General features: G+C 41.2%; 2 pseudogenes across 2 annotated transcripts; both read right to left on the bottom strand.

The window, feature by feature from the left end:
* Positions 1-508: 508 nt before the first annotated feature.
* LOC309716152 (olfactory receptor 1500-like) lies at positions 509-1,235 on the bottom strand (annotated as a pseudogene). The gene has a single exon. The product of its transcript is annotated as an olfactory receptor 1500-like (transcript).
* Positions 1,236-13,618: 12,383 nt separating this feature from the next.
* LOC309716331 (olfactory receptor 1F1-like) lies at positions 13,619-14,345 on the bottom strand (annotated as a pseudogene). Its single transcript has one exon. The product of its transcript is annotated as an olfactory receptor 1F1-like (transcript).
* Positions 14,346-14,613: the final 268 nt, after the last annotated feature.

Here is a 14,613-nt window from a genome sequence, read left to right on the forward strand (position 1 = left end):
TTTTTCAATTATATTAACTTGTAATTTCAATTCTATGGTCATTTAGATTCTATAATAGTACCATAACAGTGGCACACGCAGGTACTGAAACAACAAATTCAAAGAAAAAAGAAGATTGCTGCTACTAAAACTGACTAAAGTTAAAATAATGTCTACATCTTACTCCTGAAAAATACAGAGGAGCAGAATCTCTTTGATCACAGAAAAACGAAATCTTTTACATCAGATGGCAGAGGGCACTGCAGACAAGTCTAAATCCTTTTTTAATATTTTGTGGCAATTTTGGATGTAACTCGAGTTTTCAGCAACTTCTTTAATGACTCTTTGATCTCCTGTGTCTGAAGAACATAGATAATTGGGTTTAACATGGGAGGCAATACAGTGCTCATAGAAAGGCTTATGATTCTAGCATTTGGATGTATTACACTCCCAAACATATACACAAATGTAAATGGAAGGAAATAAATTGCCACTAATGAAAGGTGACCTGTGTAGGTTTTGAAAGCTTTCACTCTTTCCCTAAATGTAGAAATTTTTGACAAAGAATAGCCAATACAGCAGTAACTTCCCACGATAAATGCCAGTGGAAACCCAAGAATTATAACTAGTGCCGAACCAGCAAATGCATGATTGGGGGTATTATCATTGCAGCCAAGACGATACATAGGACCGTGATCACAATAGTAGCTCTGAATAACAACAGACTTACAAAAAGAAAGTCTTGTGAGAAGGCCAGCTGCAATGAGTATAAGAGTTATGGCAAGAAGCCAGAAAAAAGCGATCAAAGATAAAATGAGCTTGTGGCTCACTCTCATTTGATAGTGCAGTGGGTACATGATAGCCATGACTCTGTCAAAGGACAATACAACCAGATTAAAACCTTGCATAAAAATGAAAGTAAAGCAGAAAAACATGAAAGTCAAGCAGTCATTGTAGGAAATATAATAATGGTTAAACAGAAAAATGTCAACAACCTTTGGAACCAAAGCAGAGCTACTTAACAGGTCTGTAAATGCAAGGTTAAAAACAGCAATATATTTAGGACTTCTCAACATGTGATCCAATGTTATTACAATCATCACTAATGTGTTTCCCACCACTGCAAGAATGTAAATAAAACACAGAAAGACAAAATAATATCTAATATTAGGTATGCCAATAAAACCACTTATTATAAAATATGCAGGTCGCACAAAGGTGATGTTGTTCTCAGCAGCTGAGTTAATCAACGCCATGGAAAGAGCTTCTGTTAATCTTCTATAATTCTCTGTACTCGTTTGTGTAGGCTGCCTCTAGTTTGTGAAGGCTAGCTACAAATATAAGCAGAGCAACTTTGTGCTCTGATACTTATAGCAGTACTCTGTTCTCTTGTGTACTGCTCTCCTCATGTGTGTGCATGTGTGCATAGGGTACACAATTCAGCAGCCAGCCAAACACCATTCAAAATACGGGAGTCAGATAATAGCGTCCAAGCTCCAGGTGCTTTATTTTAGGTTGCAGCTGTACAGCAGGTCACAGTGGTTGTATTGGACTACCTGGGTTCACAAGTGTTATCCACCCACTTAAAAGAATAATAAAGAAATAGGCTTGTGCCTTGTCTTCTTGGCAGCTAAAGGTCAATCTCATAATTCCCATTCATTGCTAAGACTTATAATATTCATCCATCCATCCATTCGCTTCCGCTTATCCTTTTCAGGGTCGCAGGGGGCGCTGGAGCCTATCCCAGCTGTCATAGGGCGAGAGGCAGGGTACACCCTGGACAGTTCGCCAGTCTGTCGCAGGGCTAACACACAAGGACAGACAACCATTCACACTCACATTCATTCACACCTAGTGGCAATTTGGATTATCCAATTAACCTATCCCCACAAGCTGCATGTCTTTGGACGGTGGGAGGAAGCAGGAGTACCCGGAGAGAACCTACGCAAACGGACTTATAATATTATTATTGTTAATAATAATAACTTAATTATATCACCCTTTCGAAACATCAAGTTACAGTGCTTTACAGCTCAAATAAAAGCAACACATAGAACAGATAGAAGTTAAATCTACATGTTAAAACATAGAGACCCATAAACAGGCATATAATCAGCCATACTGAGGGATATTCATCCCTACATACACGCATACATGGCTAGAAGGCCCTGGTTAGATCCAAAAGGTCGGCTGCATTGATAAGGTGTGCAGGGGCCTGTCCATGTAAAGTTTATATGTTAATAACATAATTTAAAGTGGATTCTGAATTTCACTGGAAGCCAGTGAAGGGAAGCAAGGATAGGTTTAATATGTGACTGCTGGCTAGTTTTCGTTAGCAGCCTTGCTGCTGCGTTCTGAACTAATTGAAGATGAGCTATGAAAGAACTGAGAGATGTACGTGAAAAGTGAATTGTAATAATCAACACAGGAGAAAATTAAAGTGTGTACTAAAAGTAAGTTCAAGATGACAAACTCACAGTAAAGGGTTGTTGTTCACAATATTTCTCAGATGAAGGAAACAAGACTGGGTAACCTTTGAAATATGACTTTCAAAATTCAAGTGTTCATCTTGGTATCAAAAAGGATACCAAGGTTTTTAACCAGATGATTTGATGGTATTAGCGAGGGCACTGATGTACTGGCTAACTTTGAATGTTTGGGCCGAGCACTAGAACCTCAGTTTTACTTGAATTGAGATGCAGGAAATCAGAATACATCCAATTAGCAACACATGAGCGGTGCAGATGAGAACATACATTGATTAATATGAATTCATATTACTCATTTTACAGACCCAGCTAGTCTTAGAGTGTCCAACAAGATTTTGACGTAATGTAATATAGGCGAATATTGTGTTTTCCTGACAATGGACATGACCTCTGCCTTTCATTCTGTTGAACTAGAGATGGACCAATCCGATATTACGTATCGGTATCGGTCTGATACTGACGTAAATTACTGGATCGGATATTGGAGAGAAATAAAAAATGTAATCCGATCCATTAAATATCAAAAAAAGCACCTCACAAAACTTGCGACATGGCGTAACTCAGCTCATAAGCGTAGCACCTGTGCAGTGTGTCACGTGATAGAGCAGCTTTGTGTATTTGTAGCCTCGCTACTAAACCAGCATTTCATCTCTGAGGAAGTTATCCCAGAGAGCAGTAAAGCAAGTGTGTAAGTTCATCTCTGAATTTTTTTAAATCATTCCCATGTTAAGCTTAGCAACCGATATATGGAGCAACTGCCTCTTCTCTCGCCCTCCCTCTCCTGCTGCTGCTTCAATCATGAAACTGATTAATTATCAGCTGATCTGCTTTTCTGTGGCGAGTCCGTCTCTCTTGTTTGTTTATCGCCCACTTTGCACCAGTGTTACATCCCCCAGGAGGATGTCTCTTCTCCCTACTAACCCTTTGTTTTGTCCAGGCTCCACCTTCTCTGTCCTGATTGGATGCTGCGCAGAGTCCGGCTAATTGGTAATCAACAGAGCACTATTTAAGGCCTGTGGAGCTGTGCTTCTGTGCTCTCTGGCCATTTTGGTTGCCATACTTGTGCAGGCTTGCATGCCTTTGTATCTTGTATGAGCATTGTTGTTTCATGTTTGGACTGCTTTTAGGGGAGAGCTGCCTTTTGTTTTGACACCCTGTTTTCTCCTGTTTATGTGTTGTTAGGTAGGTTATGGTTATAGGTTGTATATTTTGTTTCTTTGGAGTTAGGTAAGTTTCCTTTATTTCTACATCAGGGATGTTTTGTTTGTGTCATGGTCCGGGTGAGTACGGGGTTTTTCCACTCCGCTGGGCTCCACCTTCAGGCAGAGACTCCAATCAGCTTCCACACCTGGTTCCAATCAAGTCACCAGCATATAAGACCAGCATTCACAACAGACCTCTGCCAGATCTTCTGCTAACTCATGTTAGTGCTAGGCCGCCAAGCCCTTGTGAGAACCCTTAACTACTGCTTTTCTCCTCACCGTGTTTTCTTTGTCATAGGACCCACCTGGCAGTCGCGCTTCCCAACCTAGACTACTCACATCTCCGCCTGGACGCTGGTTCTGTCATCTGGTTGCTTCCTTTCCATCATCGGACTACACCTGCCTGCCTCCCTGCCAAGTCCCTCACTCCAAGCATATTCTGGATCCTCTCTGGACACTCCTCACCCGGAACCCCCTGGACACCCCCTCCTCGCATGACACTTTAAACCTGCAACGCGTAAGCCCTAACCACCATAGTCTAATCCTTCAGCTGTGATTCACTAGACTGCCACTGACTACTTGTCTCCTCTCATTATAGTGACTGCGTACCTCCATCCAAGCCGCTGCCCCTTTTTTTCCATTCCCGGATCCATCCGTGAAATCTAGCACCTAGTCATAGCACTCAGAGTTTCATGTTCACAGTTTGGCCTCACAGTTCTCAGTTCATAGCTTCCACAGTTCATAGCTTCCACAGTTCATAGCATTCATAGTTCATAGCATTCATAGTTCATAGCATTCATAGTTTGTTTTTTTTGTTGTTTTTTTTCTTCTCTTTCTTTTTCTTTTTTTTTATAAATATACCCGGAGCGGATTAGGAATCAGGTATTAGACGGTACCGATTGGCACCGTCTAATACCAGATTTTCACTGTATTTGCTCCACTCCCGCTGTCTAATGACAACTTACACATTTGGAATTAAAAACATTGTTAAACAATTAACGGACGGAACAACTTCGTTTGACTAAGATATTTTGAGTTATTTATTACTTACCTGTATTTAGGGCTGCCACGATTAGTCGACTAGTCACGATTACGTCGACTATTAAAATTGTCGATGACTAATTTAATAGTCGACGCATCGTTTGAAGCTTTGTAAGATCACAAAAGACGCAGGAATAAGTAGTAGGATTTAAGAGTGTAATAACGGACTGAAACAGAAGATGGCAGCACTGCATGTACAAGGATGCCAGCTGCCGTTAAACCCCAAAGAAGAAGAAGTAGCTCCGTCTCAGAATTCATAGCGCAGCCCAGCTCAGTTGTCAACAATGGTGGCCGCTAGTTAGTTTTTATATTACTCATATTATTCTTTCTGGGTCACAAAATAAACGTTTAACATATTTTCAGGCGAGAATGTAGCTGTGTAAACCTCAAATACCTGCTCAGTTTATCAAGACACCGCATATTTTCAAAAGCGCTCCGACGTTTTGCGCTCTGACGAGGGTAACAGACGTCTCACCAGCTCGATAGCTAGCCGGGGTTCAAGGCTCACTAGAGCCCGTGAGAACACCGGACTCCCGGCAAATCGTTTTCCAACCCACCGCCGTCTTTCGCTACTCAGGTTAAACATGATATATAAGTCACTTAGATAACTTAAAATGTTATTGTTTGGCTTTTTTTTTTGTATTTTATTTGTTCCTGAGTAAATCAGTTTGGCTGAGATTAAAGTTATAGTTTTTACACAGCTGAATAAACGTCAAGCAGACAGCTGATTATCAGAAGTGTGAGATGCCGAGAATATACTCAGGTGTCCTGTTATATTTTAGATAGCAAGGAGTTTATTAAACTTCACCGAAACAATCTGCAAATTTCATTAAACTTTAATAAACTATCATCTTGTCTTTATTTTGGGGCGATTGTGGCTCAAGAGTTGGGAGTTTGCCTTGTAATTGGAAGGTTGCCGGTTCGAGCCCCGGCTTGGACAGTCTCGGTCGTTGTGTCCTTGGGCAAGACACTTCCCCCGTTGCCTACTGGTGGTGGTCAGAGGGCCCGGTGGCGCCAGTGTCTGGCAGCCTCGCCCCTGGGTGGCTGTGGCTACAATGTAGCTTGCCATCACCAGTGTGGGTGAATGGGTGGATGACTGGATATGTAAAGCGCTTTGGGGTCCTTAGGGACTAGTAAAGCGCTATATAAATACAGGCCATTTACCATTTTTAGTTAGCACATACCTTAAACACTTAAAGCTGTAAACTAATGATAGTTATATAAGAGCAGATGCTGCTGGTGCAATAAGCTGTATGCTGTATGTCCAATGGATGATGATGTGATTAGTCGACTAATCGCAAAAATAATCGGTGACTAGTCGACTATCAAAATAATCGTTTGTGGCAGCCCTACCTGTATTGTGGAAGATTCCGCAGAGGGAAATGGCAGTTCACTGAACACATATAACTTTCTCCGCGTTCCCGCCTCTTCACTTCTGGGAAGTTTGAGCATGCGCACTAGGCATCGGTTTTAGAGTTGTTGATTTAAAATAATTACATTTAATTGAACTGAAGAATGCAAATCTAGTTCATTAAACTTTTTGTTATTTTATGTTAAACCAACAACTGATAATGATTTAAAAACCTAAACTCAATATGTTCATGTTAAATAGACAAATGTCTATTGAATTAATCAAACAACTGCCTTAGTTGACTTTTTTGAGTGTAGTTACTTGAGCATTTCTTCTTCGATCGAACCAGCAAGGAAGAGATTTTTTCTTTTCTTTTATCTCTCCTTATAAAGTATGCACACAGTAATAAATATCACAAATGATAAGCACCATAATATAAATAAACAACACTACAGATCCTATAATCTGATTTCTGTCTTTTAGTTTAATAAAAAGTGAAGCACCAAACACTAGTTTGTGTCATTATCCAGATGTACATAAGCATGATTACACAGGTACTAGGAGCAGGTTTTGATTATCGATTAAAATCGATTCAGGCTTGGATAACGTGATATTGATTCATTAAAACCCTGAATCGATTTTTAATATAAATATTACTACATTTCAACCACCACCAAACAACTGAAACAGTAAATGAGAGCAGGTACACCAATTCTGCACAAAGACGTAAACACAAACCGTGGACCCGCCGACGCATCAGAATCAGCGAGATGTGGCATTCATAGTTTCCTACTTTGTAAGTTCACTAGGCACTGTAAATAAAGCACTGTGTTCACGCCCGTTTTGCCCGTTTTGCCTCCCTCTGTGTCTGCATTTGAGTCCACACCCACAGCCTGGACCTCTCGGCCGTAACAGTTTGTTATGTTGGCCTTGGCTCTCCCTGACGTTATACCTCAGTCTGAACCCAAATCCCATCACCAGTATTAAATAAACCTTCTAAAATTACCATCTTGGCTCCTCCTTCTCTATCCACCTTTATGTTCGTCCCTTCAACCCCCTAGACTAGCCAGGGGACGTAACAACCAGAAAGAGGAAAACAGCGGCTGAACAACAGCAGCACGTTTAAGCTTGATAAGGTGTTGTTAGAATTTATTTAATATTATATAACTTTCTAGACCAGGATCCTTTTCTACGTAGCTGATGGCTGGTAACTGTGCAGGGGCGGATCTAGCAAAGTTTAGCCAGGGGGGCCGATAGGACATGAACAGGGAGAAGGGGGCACAAAGACATACTTTTCTTTCTTATTCTCATTTAAAATGTCTCGCTTTTAATAAATAATTATCTGAATTTTACACCCAAAGTTTTAATCTTATGTAAAATATATAGAAGTCCATTACTGTATATAGTAACTGTTAAGTCTAATATACCCTAGTTAGCTATACTACTTTTTCCTTTGGGAAGGTACCATCTGTGCAGTCTGCAATTCTGTTGAAGAAAGATGTTGAATCTATTTAATTATTCTTGGAAAATAATTTATTTCTGTGCATTTTCTTTCCACACTGCATCAAATTAAAGTTGATTACGTCAATTAAGCATCATGGGGTGGGGGGTGGTTCCCTATGTTTTTTTTTTGCTGGGAGTTTGCAACCCTATTAATTAGGTTGCTTAATATTTCTGCTAAGTACTCTTTAAAATACCAGAATAGTGAGGATGGAGTAGGTTTAAGTTCATTAGATTGATCAGTTTTGCTGAACTATGAAATATTTTGGGTGCAGTGTATTTTTTACATACCGGTATAACAGAATAGCTTTAGTGTTGTTGTTTATTTCAACTTGAGTATGAACTTATACAAAATGCAGCAAGATATTAAAAAAACAGTTTTATTGATTGAAAAACACACTACATCGGATTCATATTGGTATCGGCCAACATCCAAATTTATGATATCGGTATCGGACATAAAAAAGTGGTATCGTGCCATCTCTATGTTGAACATTATATTTTGCTCGACTGGCTGAGACGTTCTGAGTTTGCATAGCTTCCACCTACAGTACATACACATGCACTTAGTGGGGTTAGGTTAATTGGTGATTACAAATTGCCCATTGGTGTGAGTATGAATGTTTTTCTGTGGTTTTTTTCTTCTTTTTTTAAGTTTTAGCCTGTGGGAGACAGGTGTCATAACCACAAAACCTTCTGTAAATTAATAGCATTAATCCCACATGAGCCTCCCTCCATATGCAGTTACATGTTGTCATAAATGCTGCCAATGGAGCTTGCATATCACACACAAGTTTTCTTAAAAGCAATGAATGCAATACGTTAATGATTTGTGAGAGAATGTCATGGTCTGTGGGAGCAGCTTAGGGGCTTTTTGCATTTTGTCATCAGTATTGTTCCCTGGCTTCTCTCCTGGGCGGAGCCACCTGGGCCGCACTTGAGCCCAAACCGCTGCCAATTACAGGAGGACTATTTAAGCCAGCGCTGCCTGCTACTGATCGCCAGTTTGTTCAGTTACCTACTGCAGTAACTTAGGGATAAGCCCTAAGACTACGATTTTATATATTTGGTTATGCTGGTATTTTTAAACAGTGCACTAAAAGTTTTGTTTGACCATTTTCTCTCCTTCAAGCAGGCATGCATGATTGGATCTGAAAGCGTTATGTAAAATTTTTGCTGGAAAATGATCGCAAACTGAGCTTCTCCACATTACAATGGGCTCTGGAGAAAGTCACTTATTTGGGACGCAACCAGATAGGGAGTCCCTGCCTAAAAGGATTCAGCGAGGTAATCCATTCTAAAATTCTATTTTTGTTCTTTTTGAAATGTCATCATATTGCTGGCAGTAGAAACTTAATGCGACACGAGAGGTTCGGCTATCAGCAATAAACATGGGGACTGACTGGACTGACAAAAACTTGACTGACTTGACACCAATATGCAAGATTGCACCTCCACCCACAGAGCAAAAAGCGTGGATGTTTCTTTTTTTTACAGGAACAGGAGGATGAAAGCAACATCTTAGTTTTGCATGTCTTGTAGGCCATGCAGATCTTTTGGTTGCCAGTTTTTTCTGTGTCTATTTACAAGCTGTGTGTTAATATGACCTTCTATTGTTTACAATGCAAAGGTCACTGTGAGAAAGTGTGCATACAAGATGCACTGGGCTAACATCTCCAGCTATTTAACAATTCCAGCTATTTAGTTTTAATATTACTCTTATTTCTCTTTCTGAGTCGTGTTGAAAATAGATTCCGTAATATACATCAGAGTTAAAGAGAATATAGTTTGGTCGAAGATCAGACACCAGCGAGGGAGGATAAGAAGGACAGACGCAACAACATTGTCATCCCCTATGTAGCCGGTGTATCAGAAAAACTCAGGAGAGTTTTCTCCAAGCATGACATCCCGGTGCATTTCAGACCCAGCAACACGCTCAGACAAAAACTGGTTCACCTGAAAGACAAAACGCCAAAACACAGACTTAACAATGTGGTGTATGCTGTACAGTGCAGCGAGGAATGCCCAGACCTCTACATTGGAGAGACCAAACAGCCACTTCACAATCGCATGGCACAACATAGAAGAGCCACCTCCACAGGACAAGACTCAGCAGTCCATCTGCATCTGAAGGATAAAGGACACTCTTTCGAGGATGCCAATGTTCCCGTTTGGGACAGAGAGGACAGATGGTTTGAAAAAGGAGTGAAAGAAGCCATCTATGTCCACTGTGAGCGACCATCTTTGAACAGAGGCGGTGGTTTATGACACCAACTGTCTGCCATCTATAATCCAGTTTTGAGTTCCCTCCCCAGACGCCTTAACGCCCACTCACATCCTGGGCCATCTGACCTCAGGAATTTGCATGATAAGGTGGGGCCAGGTTTCACAATGAGCTCACCCAAAACTCTGGCTGATTGGGACCCACACCCAGTTTCACACCTTGGCTCAGGCGATTAGAGGATCATCAGGGGGTCCTTTTGTCCCTCTAGGTTTAAATCTGGGACTCCCCACCATTTGACCTTAGAACTGAAGAAGCTTCTCGGATGAGAGGTGAAACGTCTTCAAGCAACTTAAAGAAGTCCAGACGCTTTTCTTTGCAAGCTCCTTTGACTACGATGACCTGGATGACTGAGAACCTTCACAGACATACACTCAACAAAAATATAAACGCAACACCTTTGTTACTGCTCCCATTCCCCATGGGATGGACGTAGAGACCTAAAATTCATTCCAGATACACAATATAACCATCCCTCCCAAACAGTGGTCACAAATCAGTCCAAATGTGTGGTAGTGGGCACATCTGCTATATTGAGATAATCCATCCCACCTCACAGGTGTGCCACATCAGGATGCTGATCTGACATCATGAGTAGTGCACAGGTGTACCTCAGACTGCCCACAACAAAAGGCCACCCTGGAATGTGCAGTTTTGTCTCACAGCAAAATGCCACAGATGCCACAAGCAATGAGGGAGCGTGCAATTGGCATGCTGACAGCAGGAATGTCAACCAGATCTGTCGCCCGTGCATTGAATGTTCATTTCTCAACCATAAGCCGTCTCCACAGGCGTTTCAGAGAATATGGCAGCACATCCAACCGGCCTCACAACCGCAGACCTCGTGTAACCACACCAGCCCAGGACCTCCACATCCAGCAGGTTCACCTCCAAGATCGTCTGAGACCAGCCACCCAGACAGCTGCTGGAACAATTGGTTTGCACAACCAAACAATTTCTGCACAAACTGTCAGAAACCGTCTCAGGGACGCTCAACTGCATGCCCGTCGTCCTCATCGGGGTCTTGACCTGACTCCAGCTCGTCGCCGTAACAGACTTGTGTGGGCAAATGCTCACATTCGATGGCGTCTGGCACGTTGGAGAGGTGTGCGCTTCACGGATGAATCATGGTTCACATTGTTCAGGGCAGATGGCAGCTGAGAATGTCCCAGTTCTTGCATGGCCAGCATACTCACCGGACATGTCACCCATTGAGCATGTTCGGGATGTGCTTGACCGGCGTATACGACAGCGTGTACCAGTTCCCACGAATATCCAACAACCTCGCACAGCCATTGAAGTGGAGTGGACCAACATTCCACAGGCCACAATTGACAATCTGATAGACTCCATGCGACGATGTGTTACACTGCATGAGGCAAATGGTGGTCACACCAGATACTGACCGGTTCTGGGTCCCCAGACCCCCAATAGCGCAAAAAACTGCACATTCCAGGGTGGCCTTTTGTTGTGGGCAGTCTGAGGTACACCTGTGCACTACTCATGATGTCAGATCAGCATCCTGATGTGGCACACCTGTGAGGTGGGATGGATTATCTCAATATAGCAGATGTGCCCACTACCACACATTTGGACTGATTTGTGACCACTGTTTGGGAGGGATGGTTATATTGTGTATCTGGAATGAATTTTAGGTCTCTACGTCCATCCCATGGGGAATGGGAGCAGTAACAAAGGTGTTGCGTTTATATTTTTGTTGAGTGTAGTTTGGGATTGTAATATTACAATATGGCCGTTAATGGGTGTAAGAAGGCCTGGAATGGGAACAAAGAACTGGGGTGCAGGGCAGGAGGACAATCAATCCCCACCCCCAGGCCAGGAAGCAAGAGTTACTGAGGGTGAGGGGCAGACAAAGACCTTAAAAGGAGATGGGGGTCAGGGTGTCAGCACCCTTGGCCACTGTACTAGTGTATTTGCATTGTGGGGGTGTTTACTGTAGGGGGGAGGAGACCAGAGGTTATAACTGTAACTGTTGTGTGGAGTTCTTTAGATCAGCCTTTAGCATAGGACTGTGCTGATCTCCAGATGGATCTGTAAGAATAATGGGTAATAAAAGGATTGTGTAAAACATGGAAACATCTCAGCGTGATCTCTACCAGGACCAAAAGAATTGCAGACACCGGCGTTGTCTCAACAGTCGCAAATTTTTTTTAACATATTTTCAGGTGAGAATGTAGCTGTGTAAACTTCAAATATCTGAGGCGACCGACACATCATCTTCAAACCCCCGCGATCTTTCGCTACTCGGGTTAAACATGATATATAAGTCACTTTGATAACTTAAAAATGTTATTGTTTGACTTTTTCAGTGTTTTATTTGTTCATGAGTAAATCGGTTTGGCTGAGATTAAAGTTATTAGATTAGATTCAATTAAATTTAACTTTATTAATCCCTCGGGTGGGTTCCTCCGGGGCTTTCACACAGCTGAATAAACGTCAAACAGAAAATGATTAAACAGAAGTTTGAGATGGTCGAGAGTTTAAGTCAGGGCCCGGTTATATTTTAGATAGCAAGGAGCAGACAGCAGAGTTTCACTCCACCGAGGGAGCTCGTGCCGTACTACCCGGCTTTCTTTAGACCGCGAAGGCCGGGTCCTCAGGTGGAAGCAGCCTCTTAATTTGGACACCACCGCTGTTTACCAGCCGGCCAATAATAACGGTGACATTTAACGTATTTTATCCGATAGATAAACCCCGTAAAATGTATTTACCCTCCCCCCCCCCCCCCCCCCCGGCCCAACAGCCCTTTTGAATGTCTCCCTAGTATGGCCACAACACCTCACTCTTGGAGCACTTTTTTGCCACATGAATCGCAAACCACGTCTCAGCTGTTTGTGGAGGTAAAATACGTCCAAACATGACTCCAATTACGCTCAGCCATTGCTGTGAGTCAAGGGGCTGCGAGACATTTATACAGCCGTATTTCGCACATGTCTGAAAGGTGGACGAGGAAGTATTTCCTTTTAATGTAGACAATCCAAATGTTATAGTTTCTTTCCACTGTGTTAATGATAAACTACAAATTTAATCTAAATTACTAAAACATTGATATTTTAATGTGAGAATCGATATATTTTTCGTATTTTTCAAATTTTTTTAGTATGTGACACGTGGTATTGTACGACTCTAAAAAAAATAAATGATTATAATGGAAAGCAGCTATTACAATTTCATTTTACTATGGTCATGCAAGAGAAATTACTCTGGTATTACTTCACTTATATTTTTATTGTTGAATATTCTTTTTCAATTATATTAACTTGTAATTTCAATTCTATGGTCATTTAGATTCTATAATAGTACCATAACAGTGGCACACGCAGGTACTGAAACAACAAATTCAAAGAAAAAAGAAGATTGCTGCTACTAAAACTGACTAAAGTTAAAATAATGTCTACATCTTACTCCTGAAAAATACAGAGGAGCAGAATCTCTTTGGTCACAGAAAGACTAAATCTTTTACATCAGATGGCAGAGGGCACTGCAGACATTCAAGTCTAAATCCTTTTTTAATATTTTGTGGCAATTTTGGATGTAACTCGAGTTTTCAGCAACTTCTTTAATGACTCTTTGATCTCCTGTGTCTGAAGAACATAGATAATTGGGTTTAACATGGGAGGCAATACAGTGCTCATAGAAAGGCTTATGATTCTAGCATTTGGATGTATTACACTCCCAAAGATATACACAAATGTAAATGGAAGGAAATAAATTGCCACTAATGAAAGGTGACCTGTGCAGGTTTTGAAAGCTTTCACTCTTTCCCTAAATGTAGAAATTTTTGACAAAGAATAGCCAATACAGCAGTAACTTCCCACGATAAATGCCAGTGGAAACCCAAGAATTATAACTGGACTCAAACCAGCAATTGCACGATTGGGGGTAACATCATTGCAGCCAAGACGATACATAGGACCATGATCACAATAGTAGCTCTGAATAACAACAGACTTACAAAAAGAAAGTCTTGTGAGAAGGCCAGCTGCAATGAGTACAAGAATTGTGGCAAAAAGCCAGAAAAAAGTGATCAAAGATAAAATGAGCCTGTGGCTCACTCTCATTTGATAGTGCAGCGGGTACATGATAGCCATGACTCTGTCAAAGGACAATACAACCAGATTAAAACCTTGCATTGAAATGAAAGTAAAGCAGAAAAACATGAAAGTCAAGCAGTCATTGTAGGAAATATAATAATGGTTAAACAGAAAAATGTCAACAACCTTTGGAACCAAAGAAGAGCTACTTAACAGGTCTGTAAATGCAAGGTTAAAAACAGCAATATATTTAGGACTTCTCAACATGTGATCCAATGTTATTACAATCATCACTAATGTGTTTCCCACCACTGCAAGAATGTAAATAAAACACAGAAAGACAAAATAATATCTAATATTAGGTATGCCAATAAAACCACTTATTATAAAATATGCAGGTCGCACAAAGGTGATGTTGTTCACAGCAGCTGAGTTAATCAATGCCATGTAAAGAGCTTCTGTTAATCTTCTATAATTCTCTGTACTCGTTTGTGTAGGCTGCCTCTAGTTTGTGAAGGCTAGCTACAAATATAAGCAGAGCAACTTTGTGCTCTGATACTTATAGCAGTGCTCTTTTCCCTTGTGTCAGCTGTAAGCAGGCCAGTTTACTCCGCCTCCATTACAGACAATTAGACATGGAAGTAGTAATATTTTAGTTTTGTAAAAAAATTTGTGAAAAATGATTGTCGCTACATTACCGTTCAGTTTGAGGCTT

The sequence above is a fragment of the Aulonocara stuartgranti genome, assembly GCF_965226115.1.
Source record: "Aulonocara stuartgranti genome assembly, chromosome: 10".
Lineage (NCBI taxonomy): Eukaryota > Metazoa > Chordata > Actinopteri > Cichliformes > Cichlidae > Aulonocara > Aulonocara stuartgranti.